Genomic DNA, 18,157 nt, shown 5'->3' with positions numbered 1-18,157 from the left:
TACAACAAAACAGTCCGGATTCCTGAGGACATTTTCTCTTCCAGATGCTTTCTAAATATAGCGCATGGCAACCCTTTACCTAGCACAGCATCCTTGCTCCTGCACTTAGGGAAATTCAAAGTCAAGCAGAAGAGGAGAAAAAAGGAGAGAGGCAAAGATAGGACAATCATAAGGGGGGAAAAAAAAGTTAAAAGAGCATCTAGTATTTAAAATCCACGTCTGCATTAAGGTCACCCGAACAGTGATAAAGGCCGTCTATTCGTATTTTAAAGCGCCTGTCTTTTCCACAGGGACTGTTGTTTGCCTCCTGACCCATCGACACCCTATTAATACAATTTAATTCTGCAGTTGCTTCTGTTTAAAGAGTGTTTGGGGTGAATTGTTTCTTTTGTTTATGATCAAACAAACGAGCTCTGGTAATCTTATGTTTTATCTCCCTAACATATGGAAAAGCTATTTATCCCAGCCAATCACAATAAAGTGAAGAAAACCCCATTTTATGGAAAGGTATATATCACAAGTTTGTTCATCATTAAAGATATGATTACCAGTGAAAACCCTCCGAAAGTGGCACATTTATGATTCCGGGAACAGATGGGGACATCCATTTTCCTTGCAAATACTTTTGAAATTGCTCTACTGGTAGCAGTATAAAAATGATATACAGATGCCAGTGCCAACGAAGCCGGGACAAGAGGTCCAGATTTACACAGTAAAAGCTTCACATGCGCTCTGTCAGTTTTGATTGATCTGTGCTATACCTCAGAAACTTGTTGACTGGGAAAGGAAACAGGGCAAATAATTCACCGCAACAAGGCAGATAATTCACCCGGCCAACCGCTCCGCGCCGCTTCCCCGGGCGGTGACATACGAGTCCTCATGCCGCACAAAGAAGCATCATTCTCCGGCGTGAGCAGCGGCCGGTGTCACAGGGAAAGGGGGGGGAGAAGAAAAAGGGGGAGGAAAAGAGAGAGGGAGAGGTGGGAGCAGCGCACACAAAAGGAGAGGCGAGAAAGGAGAAGTTGCTCCCGGGCAATGGGCACAGCCCATTTTCCGCGCGGAGCCCAGGCCGAGCCATTGAGCCCCAGTTGTCATTATCATATTGATTAAGTTCATCAGAGAGCAATTTTAGGTTTAACGCCAGCGGATTGGGAGAGGGAGCAAAGAATTATCTAAGAAAAGCACAACATTCTTACCGCAGGGACGTTTCCCTGTTCCAGTTCATTGAGGGAGTTGATTAAGTTTAAATGAAGCAGACACTGGATAAAAGTAAGGGTATTGACCACTGGGCAGCGCGGCCCGCGCTTGAAAAGGCCTGATACATGCAGAAAAGCAAGATTTGCTAAATGCTCTAATCTTCAATCAAATCTTACATCAATACAGACAAAGTTTGGTAATGAGAGATTCAATGAAGCATGCGGGAGAAAGAATTAATCCTCTTGGTCTAAACTGGGTTCAACTTTGAAGCCTGCTCCGAAGGAAAGACAGTTATCTAAATGCTAAATAAGAAACTTATTGTACTTTTCATGGCATGCTAATCTTTTGTCTATTTCATCTCTATTATTTGTATGCTCATAGGCGGCAGTTGTCATGGTGATTATATCAAACCACTTCTGTGCAGATGCCTGCGAGGAACCAGGGCCTCCCTCCAGCCCTCCGTCGGGGCCAGCCCGGCCCTCCCCTCCCTTCCGCGCCAGAGCTTCGCACCCGCGCACGGCCTCGCCGCTCGGCCGGGGCTGAAACCGGCTCCCCGGCTCCGGCAGCGTCTGGACGGCACCGGCCTCCTCCTCTTTCCCTTTTCACCCCGCCTCGCCCAAACCGGCGCACCATGAACAGATGTTTTTTTTTAACTCCCTCCCTTCTTTCTCTTTTTTTTTTCTTTGCGAGCTTGCCTTGATAAGCTTTTGATGTCACAAATCAAACACTCTCCAGGAGGTAGATAATGGGGAGTGTGATCTCCTCTATTTGTACATAGACAGCGTTTTTGCACAGGCGCTGCCTTGAACCGGTGTCAAACTCCCCGGGCTTTGCTGGACTCTGCCCGTCGCTCCCAGCCCGGGGAGCCCAGCATCGCAATGGGAGTGAGGGAGTGAGACCCACAGGGAGCCGCAGCTCCCCCGGGCTCGGGCAGCCCCTGAGAAGGGGAATTAAGATTCATGTTATGCAAATGCCGAGGTGAGCGCAGACACCTGATTGCGACAGGTTTGGAGGAAGAGAAGAAAGCGGGACGGGGAGAGAAAGAGCCCATTGGTGATCATCTATATATTTATTTACTTACTCTTAACCGCACGTCGTTAACACTTGCAGGCAGCCACCGGCATCAGGCACCGGGCTCTGGCCCACGGGCAGCGCTGCGGGGCAGGCTGGGTTGGGGGGGGGAGCGGCAACCCCAGTACCCCGCGGCTCAACGGAGCTACCGGGGTAAGGGCTCTAAATCCGCACGCTGTCCGTCAGACATCCTAATTTCTCCCCCTGAGGTACCCGGGGGTTTTGACACAGCTCCGGAGGGGAGGCAGGCAGCACAAATAGGTGGGTGAGGGAAAGAAGGAGCCTTCCCCTAGCTTGTTCCTGCGACATCATAATCTGAGCGCACAAGGGTGGCACCCGGGCTTTTATGTCTTTTACAAAAGTTGCCAAATTAAGGCCGGATTAGGGCTCCCTTCAGGATTTGTGGGCTCTTTAGAGGCTGGGAGCTGCCCATATAGCCCGCCAGTGCTTATGAAAAGCTTAAAAAGTAATAAAAAGGGGAGTGATCCCGAGAGAAAGTAACATGTATAACTCTTATTAAAGGAGCAGCGAGCGGGGCTGTGAACTTGAATAACTGTTTGAACTTTAATTTGTTCATTAACAGGATTTGCCCCTGACTGTGAATGTTATTACTTCTCTTAAAAGCGAGGTGCAAATGCAAAGCCATAATGAAAGAGTCTGGCAAAAAGTTAAACGCCTCGTAATTACACCAGCCTCATTGAAAACTTGAAGTAATAGAAACGTGAGGAAGACGGGAGCCGGGCTGATGGGCTTCCCGCTCCTCAGCCTCTGGCAGCGCGGCCAGATTCGGGCACCGGCTCCCATCCTTGAGCACTCCCGACAGCTCGCTATAGTCCAGTGCAAAACTGGGGTGCTTAAACAAGTTTAAAACACCTTTAAAACATTAAAAAAGGGGGCTGGGGAATCTATGTTTTCCTGAGTAGGGGAAGCCTGGTTTATCCTCTAAGTGTTGTAAGTGAAACACGGCGTCTGAAGCCTGATTTAATCTGCATGTCTGTATCCTAAACAGGGCACATTAGCTCCTCTCTCCCCATCACACCGACAGTAGATAAAACTCTGGAGAACCAGAATAAAACAAACTACTGCTCCTCTCAGAAGGTATATGACTTTGTACCAATGCGTTTGCCAGTTAGCTCCGCACTGCCTGCCGTTTCATCTGTCACTTATCGCTTTCCCGGGCTTGTCAACTGAGGCTTTTATAGATTCGCTTGTGATCTGCATCCTTCCTCAACAGGAACATGCAGCCAGGTCTCAATTAAATATACAGATACACGAGCTGTTAGCAAGGCTTCACCCTCCCATCCGGAGCGATGATTGCCCTGTCACTTCTTCTTTAGACTTAAACCGCCTTAAAACTCGCCTCTGGAGCGCAGCGTTTGTGAGCCGGGCGCTTGCTTTTGTCTGCCCCCCTCTTCCCAACGACGGCTTCTTTGAGGTATTAACTCCAGCGCTCTTTCTCTCCCGGGGGCCCTGAGCCAGCATCGCCCCACAGCCCTGCCGGGGCCCAGGCGGGCTCAGTAACGCACCGGGGATGCAGGGCAAGGCCCAGAGTTCGCCGGTACAGCAGCATCACCTCCCGAATGCACTTCCCAGCGCAGGGGGAAACGGAGACACCGCATCGAGCCGGGTCCTGCAGCCATGTGTCAGAGCAGAGGAAAAGCAAGAAGGGGCTTCTTAAAAACCGGGAGTGAAAACCCCTCTACTGGTTTAAAATGCTTTCCTGCTTCTACAGCGGCATTCACATTGGAGAAGTGATGTTATCGTAACACTATCAACTAGAAACGTTTCAGTTACACCATTATAAATAAAGATATGACCCGTTTTCTAGGTCTAATGATTTTCTTTTTATATTCTTTTCAGCATCATTAAACTCATTTGAAAACAAACAAACAAGTGTCGTCTCCTCCTCCCTCCCCCCTTTAATACGATTGGTATTCAGGGGAAAAAATTCAACATGTTACTCACAAAGTAATGATATTTCTTTAACCCTACTCGTCCGTTCCAGCGTGGCCAGTGTCAGCACTGTCACCCCAGGGAAGACCCGCAAAACCCATCTACCACCTGAGAAGCAATGAATGCAGCCTGGCCTTGAACAAGAAGACATCAGGCAGGAAGGGGATACCACTTTCTGTACGTTAAGTCATCAGAATCGTTTTTCTAACCCGGAACTGGAAAGAAGCTTCCTAAAATTACCAAGTCCCAAGACAGCAGATCTTGGAGCACACCTTCCTCTGCAGCCAGAGATGAAGTACAGGGAGAGCACGTTTCCTGCAAGGAACAGGACAAACATGGCTACATTTGGTGCCACATCAGGTGCCCCTTGGCTTCATCTCACAGAAACTCTGCCCACAGCAACTCTTTAACAGTGTCCCTGAAAGCAGAGTCCCAGCCTTCACACCAAGCAGAAACAGTGTTTCTGGCAAGTGCTGCCATGTGAGAGTGAACCCAAGCTATAAGGTGGTTGGTAAACAGCACGAAAGTGTCCTGAGAACATGATCCACACCATAGTCTTCGTCTTGTGATGACCACACACCAGTACAGGCTGTTCTGCTTACGTAGATGTGCTGTGACAGTGATTGCAGGATCAGGGCAGGAACTGCTACTAATTTGTTAGTTTCCCTCCGTCTAACCCCTAATGATTGCTTTAGATTTGAAGAGAATTACATCCAAGGCTTCATCAGACATGGATTGTTCAGCTTCACTGAGTGGACTTGATTAACTGCGAACTTGGAGCTGGACATCGCCTTCATGTGAGCACTGCAAGCCTACCTATTTCTGCTGGAGCCATTGAGATCCACAGGATGAAGGCCACTGAGGCTGCTCAGAAAGCAACTCGTTATGGGAAACACGAAAGCAACACCCTCGGCAGCTCATAGGCCCCGAGGATGTGTCACCTGGTGGTCAAGAGCACATAAGAGTCAGAAAAGATCTTTACAAATATGAGCAGGCATCTATTTGGTTTTCAGGAGGCATTTGTCACTCTTAGCAGGATGAGGTGCTTACCACTCCTAGCAGGGCCCCATGAGGACTGCTGAGTTAGGCCACAGGATTGTGTCACCAGAACACAGGAGGGTTTTGCGTCAGCTACAGCTTCTCCAGGCCAGGGGAGGTTTATGGTGCACCTTCAAGCTTCTGCTCCAGCACATCTCTGGTACCCTCACCTTTGAGGACAACAGGAGTTTTGCTTTAAGTTTACACTGGCAGATCAATCCTTTATGTATTTCTGATAATATAATGCATATGATCCGACCTGCAAGATATAGGGATTGTAACACTTTGATAAATCAGCATTTTACACAGCACATGCTGCTCCTGCGAGCTAACCCCAACTTCAGAGTTGATAATTGCCAACATCATAGCTTTGAAGCACTGTAATGGTGCAACAGCAATCTACTGAGCTAGAACATATTTATCAAAATAAGTATATAAATACCATACAGTGCATCTGAAGTTGATTTATTAAACAGTCACAAGTTAAAGCCCTAATATATTAGCAAAAACAACTAGACCTTTAAAGCCAAGAAGCCCTCAGGCTATTGTGAAAATCACTGATGTAGGAAAAGAATCTCTTTCGATGATAGTGCAATCACACACACACACAAAAATACCACCAAAATGTTTCTCCTTTCCTTTGATAAAAAACAAAAGCTACCTTGCAGCAGCTGCATGAAATGCTTCCTAGCGAAATGTTTGCATTTTAACTTTCGGTTGCTGGCGATTTAACTTTATATTGCTGCTTGAAACCGCCTGGTTCTTCACGGAGAAGATGCTACTGCTGCTAACGAACCCAAGCCCGCCGTCCATCCAGCGGGCTCCCGCAGGGGAAGGGAGAGAGCCTCTTGTGAGGGAGCTGCTCTGGAGCGTCTCCGTCGCCTCCTCCTGTTCTGCTTCCGAAGAAACGGGGAGATGGAGCCAGGGAATGCTTTCCCCGCGGAGCTCGGCGGGGCTGCCCGGCACCCACCGGCGCTGTCCCCGGGGGTGAAGCACCACCCGGGCTGCCCGGGGGTACCAGAGGGGACCCACATCACCGCGCTGCGGATTTATCCCAGCGCCCGCCCCAAATACAGCTGTTGCTTGTCAATTCATTTATTTCTAAATACAATTACTAACGCGCCCGGTTGCACCATTAAAAATAACATGGTTTTAATGGGAAAAAGCCGGAACCGCAGCCCGCAGATGACGGCAGCAACGCGGCGGTACCTGCGGTTATGTCCGCTGTCATCCGGGACCCCGGTCTAGCGCAGACAGAGATATTAATCTGTATTTGGTCGGTATAATGATATAGATCTCTATATGATTATCAAACCTTCGCAGCAGGTCCCGGAGGGGCAGCCTCGCCTCCTCGCCGAGCAGCGGAGCGGGGAAGGGCCCGGCCGGGGTGTGGCGGGCAGACGGCCCGGCTTCGAGACACGGGCAGGGCAATGCAGGGCCGGGCAGTGTATCGATATGGCTATCGGTATCGGTGCCGCTGCACAGCCCTGCGGAGGACGCGGAGCTGCCGCCGCGCGGGAGCGGCGCCCTCTGGCGGCAGCGGGAGGAGGAGCAGCCGTGCGTGCCCCCGCCCTGCCCGGTGCCCGACGAGGCGGGACCCGTCCCCAGCCCCGATGTCCTCTCCATGGGCGACGCTTGTGCCGCACCGTCCTGAGGCCGAAGCCATCAATTCACCTACAGGGAAGGGGGGGGAATCGGGCCTCCGGGAGGTGCGTCCGACCCCCGGAGCGGCACCGCGTCCGCCGAGCGCGCCCGACCCGGCCCACCCCTGCAGCCTGGCTGTGCTCTGCCCGAGCACGAAGCCACCCGCTTCCCCTCCCTCCCTCATCAAGAGCCCAATTTTGTCATTTGGAAACACTAATTATCTAATCACGCCACGCTGCCGAGTGTACTTGTCTGCCCAATTAGCTAGGACAATTATTAAGATTCGGAGGCCTAATTATGTCTCAATTTAATGCTGGCAAACTCATGGATAGAGCAGTAATTAAAATCCTCTCCTTGCCTCTGCCTTTAGGGCAGCAGCTGATGAGGACCTGTCAGGGGTTGTGCTGCACCGAACCAGCCAAGCGGATTGTGCAACATGACCCCGCATTGTTAAGTGTGTCAACATATTAACCTGAATTCCCTTCAGCTCCCATAATCACATTGGGTAGGAGGAAGAAAAGGGGCTAAAACATGAAGCATTTTATTAAAAAAACATAAATTCTTTTTAATTAATGCTGTAAGAGATCTGACGCTGCTTGAGCTACCAAATGCTGCAAGTCATATAAGGCTGGTGCTTCTAATTACCCAGCAAAGGAGAGTTTGCTCTTCTGTTAGAAAGGCTTCCCTCTCCTCTCATTTAAAGAAAACGATCTTTCTTTTGGGTAGTGTGTTTTTTAAAACCTAGCTAGTTGGCTCCCAGTGATGAAGTTGATTACCAGCTTTTTGTTTGATGATGGGACACAAGTGAATATTGACTTGTGCGAGAATCAAACAGACGACCGGAGGCGTAAATAAAACGGTCAGGATTTAACACTTGAAAGAAGTTGATAAAAGTTGAAAATTAAAAATCATAATATTGGGATAATTTCTAAATATTTATTTTTTTGCGCAGCTCTCAAGTTTGATGGGAAGTCAGCACCGAAACACCAGCCAGAACTAGAGTTATCCCTGGTGGCTGTGTTCCTGCTCCCATCATGGATGAGGAGCCCTGAGCCCAGCATCTCCCAGTGATGACCAGTGCAGGAAGAACGTTGGTCCTGCTGGATTTGTCAGCAGAATCATTCCCTTCTGGCATGTCCCTTTTGGGCTGGAAAAACACAGTGTTGAGTAAGGTGGTTCCTTTGTCTCCAGTTAGCGAGTTCTCCAGTGTTTGGGACTATTGAAACAAACCTTAATTCCTGGAGCAGGAAAGGAAAGGAGGGAGAAACAGGGCCTCATCTCCCACTGTGCGTGCCCTACATCTTGGCAATGGCCCTGCTCCCAGCCTCCTCAGATGGCAAACCAAAGTGTAAATCTGTGTTCTGGCTTGTTCCAGTGGCTGTCAGCGTGTTTTCCTCTTGTCAGCAGCAATTGACTGGTCAGGTTCACCCTTGTACAGCGATTGTAACAGCTCATTGACAGACTAGTGACCCAGCCGGACCCGATAATGGAAAACTATTGATTTCTGTGGGCTCAGCAGATCTAAAATGAATGCCCAATATAATGTCATCAGCTGTCTTGGACTCAGATATCCTTTAACTTGTCTAAAGAGACCAAGTATCAGAGACGTGCTGCCTACTCTGACAATTTACTTGATAAAAATAATACCGGATACAAACAAACATCGAAGTGGCCTCTCTCAGTCACCCCTTCACAAGCAACAAGCAATGAATGCCTGGGTAAAGGCTAAGAAGCCACAGCCTAGATGTGGCCAGGACTCCAACTGTCCCTTCAACTGAGGAGGCCCATAACAGCCCCTCCAGATTTTAAACACAGAAGAGTAAGCATGTAGGGGAGTGACACTAAACTCTGCACCCATCCACCAGCCTCCAGAGAGCACATAAAGCAGGAGGCAGAAAGGCTGCTTGTCATAAGCAATACCAGATATGAGTTTAAACAGCAAGAGAAGCAAGTGTGGCAGGTTCTGGGAAAATGCTTAACTTTGGGGGATAAAGCAGTAGTTCAGACATTGACTACTTTGGTCTTCAGGAGCCAAAGCATGGCTTGTGCTTCTCACGTAGATCACCCCACCTGTATGAAGCAGCTGTCACTTCTGTGTCCCTGTGGCTGATGGACAGGGCTGGAACCTCACTTAGGCACATCAGGAAGTCAGTGGGACATTTACTAGTGCAAGATCTATAGGAATCACAGTCAGCCTGGTGTTGGTTTTCTGTGGGATACCAAGTGCTTGCTGGAGAAGTTTCACTGTGCCCCAAACCCCTTCAGTAGGGCTTGGAGCCTTCCAAAGCTTATTAACAAGGTTTCCCATAAGGAAAACAGAGGAGGAGAAAACAGAGGTACCTACCCTGGCAGATGCCAGCACACATTTAATTCAAGCTCTAATACCAGTGGAGATTTGAACAGCTTTGTGATCCCCATGAAAAAATTCAAGTGACCTTGGGGAAACATTCCTTTTAATGATTAACAACTGGTCAGTTCTATCACAAAGATACCAGCCCTTCTTGAATGTGTTCTCATCTTTTGCAGCCTTCTGCTCAGTGCCTTCTCCCCATACGTGCCTTGTACCCCTCACATCATTGTTCTGTCCATGATATGCACACGCGTGTATTGTATTGCCTTTGCCTTCCCCTGACAACAGGCCCAGCACTGTGATGTGCTACATACACTTGTCAAGAGGGAATGACTGCACAGACTACATTAACATGACTGCAACTGAAGACATTTCAGTTTCTACATGCATTTCTTACACACTTCCTTGGCTCCCTCTCCTGCAGATGGCTCTGAACCCACCTCCCTCCACTCAAGCTTTTACTTCAATTTCCATATGTTGCTTTCAAGCATTTCTCTTCTTGGCATCCCCTCAAGGCCTGATCCTGTGAGAGTGAGTGTGCCGCACCAGAGCAAGGCTGTAAGAATTGGTGAATCCGCTTTGGGTTTTGCTTTTTTAATGATCATCTTGCATTAAATGAAATGTAAACTCTTGCAGCCATTGCTTTGTTTATCCAAAACAACCCTTCCAAACATTTCCCATTAGCTAGAATGAGGAGCTGAAATCCCTCCTCTCCGTCTCACGAAACTGTCACAGAGAGTCTTTCAAAGTCCTCTTGGGTGATGTTCAGACCCAGATGTCTTATCCCTGGAGAGGCTCACTTCAGTTTCTTGGAATCCCAAATCTTGTGTTAAGCCAAGCATAGATAACATCTCCACGCTATTCCCTGCCTAAGTACAATGAACATGTTCAGGCCTTTGGATAGCAAGTTCCTGAGGCAGGGATTATGCTCTGTAGTATTACTGTTGTCATATTTTCCCTGTTGCAATGTTCCATGTACATTTATGTCATTTATAAAATACAATTAACAGACATATTGAAATCCACAATGGCCCAAAGAAGGGAATAATAGAAGTAGAGTAACCATGTACATTTGCTTCCTACAACGATGCAGACTGTGGTGACCCACTCCCAACCAGCAGATGAGCAGTAGAAAAGAAACTCAAGCCTGAGTATTTAAAAAGTATGGCAAAGCTGTTCATCATTCCCTCTCACTTAGCAGAGACTTCACAACAGGGTTCAGCTTCTCTGTGCCTGAAGATGTGGACCCCCTCTGTCCTCACAGCACACCTCACCTCCTTCCAGTGAGTACCAACAACTAAGGTTTAGCACTTCTACAACCTGCTGGCTCAGTCACCAAGACAGCATCCAGACACAGACATCCAAAATGAGTCACTGGAAGGCTTGTACCAAGTAATTGTTCTTCACTGAGGGAGACCACTCTGACTTGTATGTAACTGCACTTCCCAAAGATACTCACCATAGGACTCGCTGCCCCTTGTTTTCAGTGAAAGGCATCAGTGAAACACAGACTGCCACTTTTTTATTAGTTCCTAAATCAATGTAAATATGTATTTTATAGCATTCCATATTTCAATAGTGTGTGCACATACTCTCAGGTCTAAGCCTCTTGTAGCACCTCAGTGTGTGTACAGTGTGTACAACTCTGCTGTACTGGGAGTTAACATCACTAGGAGGACTGTAGTTCACCAGTATGGGCTGAGATTTTATAAGCAATTGTCATCTGACAAAGCCTAAATTGTGGGTTTTAACATCTACAAATAGGTTTGGGCAAATAATTGATCCTGCTGTAAAGCAACTGAATAAAGCTAAAATAAAACACCCATGTTGAGAGAATCTGAAACATTTTCCAGTTTCCTTTACTGAAACAGAACAAATCCCCTAAATTTTTTAGTGAAGAAAGTGCTTTGTTTAATCAAAAATGTTGCATCTTGAGCATTTGCAACAGAAAATACCCCCTAACCCACAAAGGAAATAAGAGGTTGGATTTGCCCCAGCTGCTGTCATTCCCTTTTTATCCACTAACCCAGTAATTAGGGCAGTGACCCAGGATGTGGGAGATCCATGTTCAATCCCATCTCTGCCTGGAGGGATTTGAACCTCCATCTCTGAGGAGAGAATTAGAGCTGTGGTGCCTAGGGGGCCCTTCTCTGCTGTCTCTCCTGGACAGGTACTTTGTGTACAACATTATGTGTGACTCAGGTGTCCCATGCCACCCTGGTACTGCCCAGTTCCCAGCATTACTCCTCTACATCTGCATCACAGTGATGCTGTGTGACAGGTGGAGGGGTTTCAGTAGCTTAGATGACTCTCAGGTGCACTGGATGTTTAAGGTACACCCATGATCAGATCACAGAGGTGATCCCAGATCTGGGTATCAATTCCCTAACTGAGAATTTGGGTCTTCCTTCCCATATACATATTGTAATGCCAGGGCTTTCCCCCAGGAAGTAAGCAATATGCTTAAAAGAGGAAAAAAAGGTCTAGTTCAGATAAAAATCATATTTCTCTAAGCTGAAATCTCTTCCCACTTTTCTAACCACACTTTGCCACACTTTTCAACTACCCCCCTAAACAATGTTTGTCTATTATTGCAAATTGCCTGGGATGTTAGGAAGGACTGATGTTAAGAAGTATTTCCTAATATGATTATACTACTTTCTTGGTCTCTATTTTGTACCTTTCTACCTTAATTAGTTTCATAAGCAGCTTACATTAGCCCAGGAATTAGTTGTACCATATCGAGTATAGAACTGAACATGTCAAACCTTCAGCCTTGTGCATAGCTTTGCACACAGTAGTTCACTTGCATCATTTTCCTATCACCAGTGAAATCTGCCCAAGTACTTATTTTTAATTAGGAAATTTGGGACCTCAATGCTACATTTTTGCTAATTTTTAAACTATTTTCATTATTTTAATCGTGCTATTTAAAATTATTTTCTACTCCATATTTTTATTTAAAAGAATGAACTCCTTTACTCAGCATTTGCTTTCTTTTTTCTAGAAGGTAAATGAGTTGTCTGGCACTTCTCATGTGCAGACTCTGATTACTGAGAAGTCCACCATTTCTCGGTATTCCACAACCCTTTATTAGGGCTGACCTCTGGGGACTCTCCAGACAAGTGGCCACATGAAGTCACAGTCAGAGAAGGGGATTCACCTGCCCAAGTGTGAGGAGGGCTCCTTTGTAATGAACATTAAAAACCTCTCTACTTTCATCTTGCTTTAAGAGCCTCTAGCACAGCATATTTACAGAATAATAAAACAGGGCTTCAGGCCTTTTATTCCCATACATCAGTAACAGGATTCTCATGTCAAACTCATGTGCTCTGTATATGGTATAATTTACTGTATCTTGCTTCTCAAAGCTAATAGTCTCAAATATAACTAAATGAAGTAAATCTTCTGATACTGTTCTCAAACAAGAGTTAAATCCCCAGGCACATAACTGGCTGAAAATTTCCCAGTGACCACTTCTGTCACCTCCTCTACCCATGAGATAACCAGTCCCCCCTGGCATGCCACTTGTGCGACTCCTTTATTGTTACCTAGGACAAACCATCATTCTGATTATTACTACTTATTTGAATTACCAAGAAGAAACTTCAAAATGAAACCCCTATTACCAAAAGCTATGCATGTACAAAACTAAGAAGCTTCCCTTCTCAAAGAGCTAATACTCTAAAGAGACTGGAGGTGGGAGGAAAGAGCAGGGCATCCACAAGCACAGTCATCAGAGCTGACTGTGTGCACAAATCAAGGGAAACCACTACTTCCAGAATTAGCTTTACCTCTCCTCTGCACTGATTTTAGAAATGATAAAAAACCTGGAGTTACTGGGGTTAGAAATGAAAACAGAAAATGAATGGCTTGTTCTGGGGAATAACATGAATTGCAATCCATCAAGGTAACCTTAGACCTTCATCTGGAAAGTAATAAACATCTGGGATTTTTATACCCACTTCAGTCAGTGGGAAAATGCTGCTGTAAATTATCTGTATTTCATGGGCATGTGTGAATGGGCATGTAAGTGTGTGTATATAGAGGTATGCTCATTGTTCTATTTAATTTTTGTATCAATCAAAAATACATTAGATGGCACAGAAAAAGAAACAGCCTTTCTTCTCATGGTATTTTTAATCTGCAATTGTGCAAGAAAGGAAAAAAAACAAACCCCAAGGTCTCTTGCTATCCTGAGTCATAAAAAAATGTGAGGGTGGTTGGTAATGAAGGTTCACAAACAGATCCAGAAGGGAAGGAAAGCCACGCTCATCCCACTCCCTTACTTCTCCACCAGTTATCCCAAACGCAGTTTTGATGTGATTTGGGATCATGGCCCAGGAGTCCATCCATAGAATTATGGGCAATGCATTAGTGTGGTCCTATGGGCATCCTTCTTTGAAGCAAAGCATAAAATGTTAGTGCTTTCATTGGTTAGTGACAATCCCTGCTAAGAACTCCCCTATTCCTATCCCCACAAGGGGCACTCTTAATTTAGTCTCACTTTCAGCACCAGATGCTCTAATTACATCACCCTGATCTTCTGTGAGGTGTATAGGAGGAACAAATGCTACCTCTATAACAGTGAAAAGTAGTATTTTTAATCTCATTCATGATGGTTTCATTTCAAAGCTCAAGAATCCATTCTAGCAGGCCCATTTTATGTTTTTGCATGGCCCAAGAGCCTCAGTGAGGAACCCTTGAGATGTATTCACTCGAATCTGTTTACAAAAAGTCCCAGGCACATAAGGCCATGAACATTTCTTGCCCATCTGCTTCATAAATTTTTCTGTAAGGCTTATTGCAGAACACAGGGAATGAGTTATAGGTGGTCAGCTGTTGCCTTGTGGTTTTGCTGCAGTTGTTGCTCAGTGTGCTGCAGGTAGAGCTATACCTGCATCAGCCTGCTTGATACAGCCTCTGTCCCAATGCGACTGTTAGATCCAGCATCCAGATAACTGTATCTGCATCATCTTAACGATTCATCTACCCTGGTTATATAGAGGTGCAGGAAATGACCTTGAAGTCTGTAAGTTATTTTATTGGAACATTATAGAAACCAGATGTTTTCCCCTTAATCATGAAGCCATGTTTAAACAAAACCCAGGACAATTAGAAACCCAATGCCCCAGAGACTGATTATCTATCCCTGACAATTCTCAAGCTTCTCCTGTTTTGTTCTCATGGTTGATATTTTATCATTGCCTGCCTCCAACCTTCGGAGTATAGTGAAAACTCCTAAAATGCAGCTCCTACCAACCTGCTTTAACAGCAGCAGTAACATCCAACGTGACAAGTGACTGTTCAGCAATATCTGAACATCTCAGTCGCTCAGAGAGAGACAGAAAGCCCGTTACCTCCATCAGCTGAGACACACAGCTCTAACACACTCAGCGTCAGCCCTCATTATTTACTCCAGGTCATACACAGTAGAACCCAGAGAGCTAATCTGATTCCTGTCTTGATGCTACTCATTTCAGAATATCCATTATACCTGAAAATCAACGTATAAACCCAGTGAAATACAGGTTAAAGGAAAAAGAACAACCCAAATGAGGAAAACAAGCTCACATTCTCAGCAGCACCATTGCCACCCAGTCTCCACATTTGTCCAAGAACATTTCATAAACAGGATTTGGGGCAAACGAGAGGAGGACAAACAAGATGGGGTACCTTCTGCTCCACAAGCATCACCAGCCTTGCAGAACTTCAGGTCCTCTGCCTACTATTTCCTTAACAAAGGGGAATACATAGGTAGCCCTTAAGTGTGGGCACTGCTGAGGCTTTTAACCATTGACCTCATTAGACCAATTCACTTCCAAATTTCTTCATCATCGGAAGGTTACCTGTGACTAAGACTGATTTCCTTCAGGAATTTCACATGATGAAAACTTCTGCTACATCAGCCCAAGTGGGGCAGGAAACATGTTTTTACTTTTCTTGTGCTGTGAACAAGCAAGCAGAAGATACAAGTCAAACATATTTGGGTGGAGTAACTGTACTCAGAACAGAGTATTCACAGAAGAGCTGACAAGACCTTTCTAGAGAGCTCCAGCATTAGCTCGCATCTATTTTACTGACATATTTAGGCAGAACTTCTTTACTGTAAGAGTGACAGAGCACTGGAACAGGCTGCCCAGGGGGGTTGTGGAGTCTCCTACGTTGGAGGTATTCAAGGCCCACCTGGACAAGTTCCTGTGTGATGTACTCTAGGTTACCCTGCTCTTGCAGGGGGGTTGGACTAGATGATCTTTCGAGGTCCCTTCCAACCCTTGGGATTCTGTGATTCCTCTCTGTTCAGGTGAAATGTTAAGATTTCTGCAACTCAAGTATCTCATTTGCCTTTAAATTGTGCCTTTTGTCCCTGTAGTTTGTCCTTTACATGGGTGAGCAATCCAAAATCCACCTACATTTTTAAAACAAACCAACCCCCCAAAAAACCCCCCAACAAAACCAAAACCTCAATGAACGCCAACAACAACCACCCCAAACGCACAACCTTCATTTAAAAAATTAAACTGGAATTAAAACTATTTGACTTACAGAAGCTGTTTATAGAATTGTTATGTCTGTAAAGCATCCAGCTACTTGTTCACTTCACAGAATAATTCTGGCTACCAAAACTGCGCGGCCCAAACAGACCCTTACAAATACAGGCTATGTATTCATGCGAGGAAAAAAAAAAGCCTATTTTAAGCATGGTGCTGTCAGAAGGAGGGAGATGTAAGGGGACAATCCCCATCAGAGCCAAAACAAGGCTTGACACTAAAAGCAGAGAGAAAAGGGACTGAGATCCACTCCCAAAAAAGTTGCTTCCTAGAAGTCAGCTTGGGCTGGGACTTCAGCAGAAGAAGCTGACCTGCCTGCTGTTAGTGGTAGTCTCTGAGGACCAGCAAAAGGCATACAGATCCATTATGCTTTAAAGGACAGCAACAACCACACCAGACTTAGAGAACATTTAGTAGATGGCACAGGAAGTTTGGAAGTGAAAGCAAATAAACTGCCCCCCATTAGTTATGCACTGATGAGAAGAAACCAGACACCAAAAATACCAGAGTCAAAATATGGGCAACAGTAAAATAAAAGCCCTTAAAAGCAGAAGTACTCTTCAAAATGGAAGCTGTGGAGGAAAGAAAGCCTAGCTCATGCGTCCTTGCCATCACTGGGCTTCTGCAACTGTGCATGAGAAGTGCTGTATCTTCCTTGAGCCAGAGTGCAGTGCTTTGCCACAGCCCATGCCACCTAGCACATCCTTCACCCACTGCACTTGTGAACAGTGATATATGTGAAGGAAACTTATAGGCATGTGTCCAAAACACACTATATCTTAGGCTTTAATCTCTTTTAAATGACATACTCCCACATGAGACAGAATTAGGGCTGTATTCATGCCTTTGTTACAAGATGCTGTGCCTACCTTACAGCAAGTTCAGCACGTCCCACTGGACTTTGTGTCCCTCACTGCACTGCACTTGTGGCCGAGCCAGATGGCTGGGGTGGAAGCCTCTTCAGGAACACATCTCTATAGAGGAGGATGTCACACTGCACTGGGTGACCACGCTGTCACTGAATGCAACTCCGTCATGGTAATTAAATCACATTAAAGCTTCTTTTATTACATACCCCCTTGTGATTTTGCCTGACTACATTCTAATTACCAGTCTTGCTGCAGCACACCCGGGTTCCACAGCTCATTCCCCCTCCTGTTTTATGGGAAACGACTTACCTTGCACAATCCTAATGAAAATACTGCAGCAAGATAATTATCTCCTTTTTATCTTGCATTTTCCATTCTATAGTGTGTAAGCCATGTTTTGCATGGGAGAAAACAGAATGTTCAGGCTTACAGGCTTTGTTAGAAGCAGCAGATACATCTGTTAAGGCTCTCCAAAGTAGTTCAATCACATCTACTGTTTTCTTACCTAATACCTGATCTTGAAGCAAAGATACATTTTCCCATGTCAGATGCACTAGTTTCTCAAAGATACTATATTTGGCACTTCTTATTCTAATCCTATTAACTTCTCAAGGAGAGTTTTTTAAAGCAGGTGCATTTCACTAACATACTAGTATACTTACTAGCATAATAGTAAAATTATACTTTACTTGAATATACCAGAAAATACTTACACTAGTAGCTTCTGAGCAATGTTTCTAGCAGTAGGCACAATTCCTCTCTCCTATCCAATTAGCTCTCAGCACTAATCAGATCATCTGAACATTAACTGAGTACTTCAGGAGAGCTGAAGAAGTAGAATGTGGCTTCATTCGGTGTGTCCACAGCACCACCCTTGGCCCTGGCTTGTTTTCCAGTTACAGAACTAACGGTACCTAAACACCACAATGGTGCCAGGATAGCCATTTTCAGTCTGTTAAGGTAGGGAAGACATCTGAGATCTGGAAGACGACAGCAACTTAAGCACCTACTGCTTCAAAAGAGACTAAACCAAAAGACACTGTAATTCTGGCTGCCACAGTAGCAGGTATCATCCACATCTAGACTGTAGATACTTTCATGTAACATACCTGCTGCTTTTAACTCCTAAGGTAACACGAAGGAAATGTAGTCTGGGCCATCATACAACTTCCACAGCATAGCACACATAACATGTTACAGCAGGAGAACTGAAATGCAGGGCTCCCCTTTCCTTCCCATTTCTTGGGGGAATTCTGTGCCAGCTGCTGCATATTGCAGTGAATTATAGAAAACCTGTAGGCTGCTGATTTTGTTTGCTGCTGGCAGTGGAGGGGGCTATTCATGTACTCTTGGCTCATTTCTACACCTAAACCTGAAATCACAATTTCCTAAGAATTTCATGTTATCTACTACATTCACCACTTACTAGTAAATGAGCTAGGATTCTCCAACGTGATTTTACCAGTTTTTAATAGACATCCATG

The sequence above is a fragment of the Melopsittacus undulatus genome, chromosome 6 (genome assembly GCF_012275295.1).
Source record: "Melopsittacus undulatus isolate bMelUnd1 chromosome 6, bMelUnd1.mat.Z, whole genome shotgun sequence".
Classification (NCBI taxonomy): Eukaryota; Metazoa; Chordata; class Aves; order Psittaciformes; family Psittaculidae; genus Melopsittacus; species Melopsittacus undulatus.
The sequence above is the reverse complement of the archived record's forward strand: the minus strand, read 5'-3'. Positions refer to the sequence as shown.